Source organism: Erythrolamprus reginae, chromosome 1 (assembly GCF_031021105.1).
Source record: "Erythrolamprus reginae isolate rEryReg1 chromosome 1, rEryReg1.hap1, whole genome shotgun sequence".
NCBI classification, from domain to species: domain Eukaryota; kingdom Metazoa; phylum Chordata; class Lepidosauria; order Squamata; family Dipsadidae; genus Erythrolamprus; species Erythrolamprus reginae.
The window spans coordinates 300,912,966-300,919,453 of NC_091950.1; positions in this window are offsets into that span (position 1 = coordinate 300,912,966).

Genomic DNA, 6,488 nt, shown 5'->3' on the forward strand with positions numbered 1-6,488 from the left:
AAGACTTCCGCATCCGAATCGACCGAAGATAATGGAGATTGGCTTCCTGGGCTGTGTGCCAAGCCCCCCTCTTCCAAGTCACTCCCACCTTCTTCTTCATCCGAGGAAACTACACTACCTGACTCTGTTGGCAATAAAACAGGCCTATTACATGTTGATGTTTCCCCTGCATCCATCTCCACATTCCTTGGGGCAGGAGCTGAGCCAGAGCCAACCACAACAAATGGCCAGCGACTAACCGTACTTCTGTCAACTGCAGTTTCTCCATAAACTGTACACAAACATTTGTGAATGTTCCCAACAGTTTCTTTCTTCGCAGTGAGAAATTCAATGACAACACGCTGCTTGTAACGCACATTACTTACAGACGTCATTTCAAAACACTGCTGCAGTTACACTATCTGTCTGAAGAAATGCAAAATTTACACACACACTCCTGACAATTCAAATAATGTATATCTAAATTTTCACATTCCTATCATTACTGTAGGCTGAGAAAAAAATGTAGTGTATTACTTTCTGGACGACCCTCGTATAAGCTAATAAACAAGAGACAGCATAGATTCAGACATCATAAAGAAAAAAGTAATCAATTTATACAACCCTGCTTTTGGGGTAAGAAGTTGATTGATTGAAATTGTAGGCACAACCATTCAACTACTGTATTATACAATTTGACTCTAGGAATCCCTAGAAGAGTTTTGGTGGGTGGCTCTGCTAGACAGTCTAATATTCTCTGTGGTGTCTTGGTAAATGTACTAGTTACTTTATTGTTGGTTAGCCAATAGACCATATCAAAATACAGAATATAAAACACAGAAGGTTAATGGCAAATATACAAAAGAAGAGCTTTTTATAGTGGCTCTGTTCCACTGAAGTTCTTTTAGTCCCTTCCTGACTTTCAGAAATAAAATTACAATGGAACTGTTAGTCTGTCTGATCCCTATTATTTAGGTCATAATCATAACTTAATTGTTCTTTTAAAATCATATTATTAAAATTATTCTATGAATCTGACAAGCAATAATAGTGTATGTATGTATGTATGTATGTATGTATGTATGTATGTATGTATGTATGTATATGTATATATACTGTATTTTTCGGAGTATAAGATGCACCAGAGTATAAGACACACCTTAGTTTTGGGGGAGGAAAACAAAGAAAAAAGACCTCTTCCTCCCAGCAATTTGCCGAACAGCAGAGATGATATACACTGTTTGTTGTAAATTTATATGCATGTGTACCTGACCCATAGAAGTAGCAAAGAATTGGAGAAATGTACATTATGGCAGTATATTAATGCCATAAAGTTTTCATAACTGTAAGAAATTATTGCATACCTTCCAATTATTTAAATAGATCCACTCCAAAGATGACTAAATTAGGATTTAACTCAGCTGCCTTATCTTAATACTAAAACAGGACACTGTTACTTTTCAGATTGTACTTTTACAGATCTTTAAAACTGATGTGGTTTTCTGGAGGTATACACTATTGGCTGCCGATCAGTTTCCGGTCACAATTCAAAGTGTTGGTTATGACCTTTAAAGCCCTGCATGGCATTGGACCAGAGTACCTCTGGAACCGTCTGCTACCGCACGAATCCCAGCGACCAATAAGGTCACACAGAGTTGGCCTTCTCCGGGTCCCGTCGACCAACACAATGTCATTTGGTGGGGCTAAGGGGAAGAGCCTTCTCTGTGGCAGCCCCGGCCCTCTGGAATCAACTCCCCCTGGAGATTAGAACTGCCCCCACACTCCTTGTCTTTTGTAAATTACTCAAGACCCATCTATACCGCCAGGCATGGGGGAGTTGAGAGACCTTTCCCCCAGGCTTTTTTATATTTATGTTTGGGTATGTATATATTGTTTGCTTTTTTTTTTAATATGATAGGGTTTTATGTGCTTTTTAATATTAGATTTGTTTTCGCTGGAATATTGTTTTTATTATTGTTGTGAGCAGCCCCGAGTCTTTGGAGAGGGGTGGCATACAAATCTAATTTATTGAATTGAATTGAATTCCCTATTAATTAAAAGAAGATACAATAGCACTGGGCCTCTTCAGATCAAGCATTTATTTGAAAAATGTTCATTTTATTAGAACAATAATAAAGCAGTCTTTTAAAAAATAAGTCTAAAAATTTGAACATTTGGGGTATAATTTTTTTTTATTTTCATCCACCTTAAAATAAAACATATGTACATAACAAAACACAATACCAATATCCAACCATATACATATGCCAAATTTCCATATCATTAATGTGCTTTAAGGACATTCTATAGACATTTATAGTTATCATTTACCTCTTTGCATTCTGATTCAGCAACTGATTAGCACAAGAAAATAAAATTCTATCACAGCCTCTTGCCTCCTTGCAGCCTCACTTTCATTTTAGCACGTGGCTTTCCTTGCAGCCTCAGTCAGCTGAGAGTCGGGAAGCTGATACTGAGTTGCTTGGCTTAACAGGATCTGTTCTATTTGCTGCAAAGAGGTAAATTGCTGAGAGGCAGAAGCTAAAGGGTGTGGATGGCTGGGTAGGACTACATTCAGTGTATAAGATGCAACCAAGTTTTCACCCAAAAGGTGCATCTTATATTCTGAAAAATGTGTGTATGTGTATATATGTATGTATATATGTACACACACACACACATTATATTGCTAAAAATCAAGACTTCTTTGCTAACATCTAGTAAGTCAGCATATCTAACCACAACAGGATTGTTAGTGTGGATCCTAAAGTTGCCCCGGAAGCGGAGTAAAGACGCTGAGGCATATTGTGGATTATTAAATAAGGGTCATTTTATTAAATTAGCATAAATTTAATAACGTAACTTTAAATACGTAACTTTAAATATTTAAATTCAACATAACTAAGGACCTGCAGAGGCCAAAACTAATGGGGCGGAAATTCCTACCAGAAACTTCCTTAGCAACATTGGGCAAAAACTCCTTGCTGAACCAGGTGAAGGTAGCCACCTTCACCTGGATCCAAGCCACGCCCCTTCATCGTGTGGGAGGAGTTCACCCTCCAATCCCCATGGGAAATTGGATCTGGTGATTCCCATGGACATCCTCTCTCCAATCCCCAAAGTTGTTCCAACCTCTAGTTCCTGGAGAGAGGCGGTCCATCACCCTTTAAAGGATGCCCAAAGGAGCATGCACAGTCGCTTCTAATTGCCCATTTCCACCCCTAACCTGCCAAACCCCAATGACCAGAGGGAGGCCTATACTGACATCTAAGTGCGCCGCACCCCCTAACCAATCCAGTCCATACCATCACTGTGGAATAGGTGAAAAAATGGCCGCCTCTAAAGGGGAGGCCGCAAAAAATTCCTATTCGGCCCCGAGGCGACCTCCTTAGGACACACTGTTAATAGCGGAGGGTGGGCGGGTGTTCGCTTCCAGTACCAGCAAACAAGGAGGAGGTCCTACTCGGATCGCCCTTAAATAGGGAGATCCAGGACCTCCCCTGTCTCCCAGAAGGCAGCGCGCCGACCTGGCGTGCTGCCAAAAGCCGAACTTCCGGGTTTTCCGGAACCTGGAAGTTCGGGGCTCGAAAGAGTTGCGCACAGCGTCCCCCTTGCTCCGGGGGCAATTTTGACTGGCGGTTTAAGCCACCGGTTGTGCATTTCCATTTTGAAAGGGGGGGGGGGCTTTTGTAGCTGTGAAGCAGATGGGCCTGCCCCTTTTCCAAGGTTGTAAGAATGGTCATCTAGTAGATCTTACTGTATGACCAATGTCTTGTTGCCTTAAACAGGAATGGCTGAACCTAACTGATCTCAAGATTCTGCTCTGAGATTCAACTAGTCTCATAGGATTGCAATGGAATTGCTGTCTCAGCTTAGATGTTTCCACACTGAAGTTCAGCTCATTGCAGATCTCCCTTTGAATAGTTTATACAGTAATTCCCTGAGTTTAATATAGTGGATATATCTTGCCTCATTCCTGGTTGTGAGTAAGACCCATGCCTACTTGTCACTGCTGGACTTAATTATATGGTAAAGTTCTGAGCAAGCTGTTAAAATAAGCAGTGTGGCATTCCTAATAATATGTATGATTCAATAGCAAGCCAAGAAATTTCAGTCTAAAGCATCAGGTATTCTAGAGGCCTCCTGTTTGAGTTCTTAAATAGAATTTCAGGAAAATGTTAGTAATTTAAGAAAACTAAGAGTGCCTAATTATTATAATGGTTTTACAGTACAACTCTATGGATATCTATTCAGTTGAAATTCAGATTAATTCCACTGAATACAGCACTGAAAGCATATTTAAGGCACATTGTTTTGGTACTTATAGTAACTATAACTTAGAACTGCTGAGGATGTATAGCCAATCCAACTGAAACTTGAAACCTGGATGTATACCCAGAGTACACCGTTATAAAATGCACCAAAACTCTGAGTGAAATATTTAGGTGGGGGAAAAAGATGCTTAGCTAAGCTTATGCTTTAAAAAATCAAAGCATAACCATAAATTAAAGAGATGTGTTGACATAACCAGCAATGACTCAACAATCCTGGACTTGTTTACCATAATTTTGGCATTCTGAAAAACCACCCTGATCTATCTTTCAAATCAAGAATCTTTAAATCATTTCAACCTTGGATATGATTAGATGGAAAAAGGTTCGACCATTGAACCGGTAGGAACATTTCCTCCAGTCCACTGAGTTTATGTTTACACAGCCAACTCAAATTTCTTTCTGATATCCATGTCAGTTGTCCTGTGCAAGCAGTTCTGTAGCTAGGGGCCAAACATCAGGTACTAATCCAGAGACCACTGATATCTACAAGGGGGGCTGACAGGAGGTGAATGATGAAAACAGTGTTGTGCCGATGTGATGCAAAGTCTTCCCCTTTTGGATTGTGCTGTGACAGGGCATGCACCTATGAAAGTTGCAATATTTTGCATTGCAATATTAGGACGTGTATTGTTTTGATTAAAAAGGAAATGCTGGGGGATGTTATTGCTTTGGATGGCACCCGGCTTTAATGGGCAGCTTGCCCTCCACCCTTCTATTTCCTCTTTTTCTCACTACTGGGGAAAGGTAGATTGTGGATGCATACATTGCTCTCCTCTGAATTTTCCTAAGTTTTGCAAAAGTGCAAGGAAAGGAGGAAAGCCTCACTATGTGGTTAAAAAAAATAGGAGAGAGAAGAAATGGACAGAGAAAGCGGGAAGGGGAGCGGAATCAAAAAATGTCAAGAAGGGAATAAACTGAGAAGTGGCTTCCTAAGAATGTCCCTGCTCTTCTTACCCTGAGGGCATTTTGCCCAGGATCCTTCAACCCCCATCATAATGGATTGGATTAGGACCAAAAATGAAATCTGAGACTCTGAGAATAGGGCTGTTTGGTCTAGGAGGTGATTGATCAGCCTGTTCCTAACAGATGAGCACTCAGCCTCCAAGACTTAGTCTCTCAGTTTGGAGGATAATCTTTAATCCACTGCTGTCACTTGAAATCTAGATCACTTCAGAAGATTTATCAAGTTCATTCATTTCACCAATTGAAGTCATTCCTAGACTAGGATAGACTAGCCAGAGACACTGACAATCTACTATGTTTCAAGTTGGATTACCGCAACCTTTTATATATTATGGAAGAATCAGGTTGGTTGCCTTTTTGCTTTCTTCTTAAATGCAAGATGTATGGTGTACCATTAAAGCTCTAAGTCGTTTGGGACCCAAATACCCAAGGCACATATCTTTGCAGAGGCCCTACGATTTTCTGTAGGGACCCCATTTCTCAGAACATTTCTTAGCAAAAGGATATCAATTTACAAATAATTAGGCTTTTACAGCAGTAGTCTCCCCTCTGAAATTGACAAAGACTCTCTTTATTTACATTAAATATAAATATATCTCACAAACAGCCACTCAACCTGGTACAAATGTGTAAATCTCTATATATTCATTGAGCTCAGCCCATACATGCTTTTTCTTTCCTGATCTGGGTTGCTCATCTGTGAACAAAAGAAAGTGATTATCTCATAATTGGCATTACTTAATGGAGAACTAGACTGGAGGATGGAATAACTTTTTAACCAGATCCCATCTATGTTGTAGTGGCTGTGTGTGTTTTAACTAAAGTGGAATTATGTATGTATGTATGTATGTATGTATGTATGTATGTATGTATGTATGTATGTATGTATTATTTATTCATTCATTCATTCGTTCGTTCGTTCGTTCGTTCGTTCATTTGTTCGTTCGTTCGTTCATTCATTCATTCATTCATTCATTCAACTTCTATGCCACCCAATCCCAATGGGACTCAAAAGGACAAACAGGGTTGGGGCTCTGTAACAGCATATCATTTAATCCTTAATATAAATGATTGATGATAATTTAGTTTTCTTTTTTTTCTCCCACTGCATCAATGTTATTATGTTGTGTATTCTGAATAATTTCATTGTTGCAAGTCATTTTGAGAACTGGAATAAGCAAGAGGGACAACACATCCAATACTAATTGAATA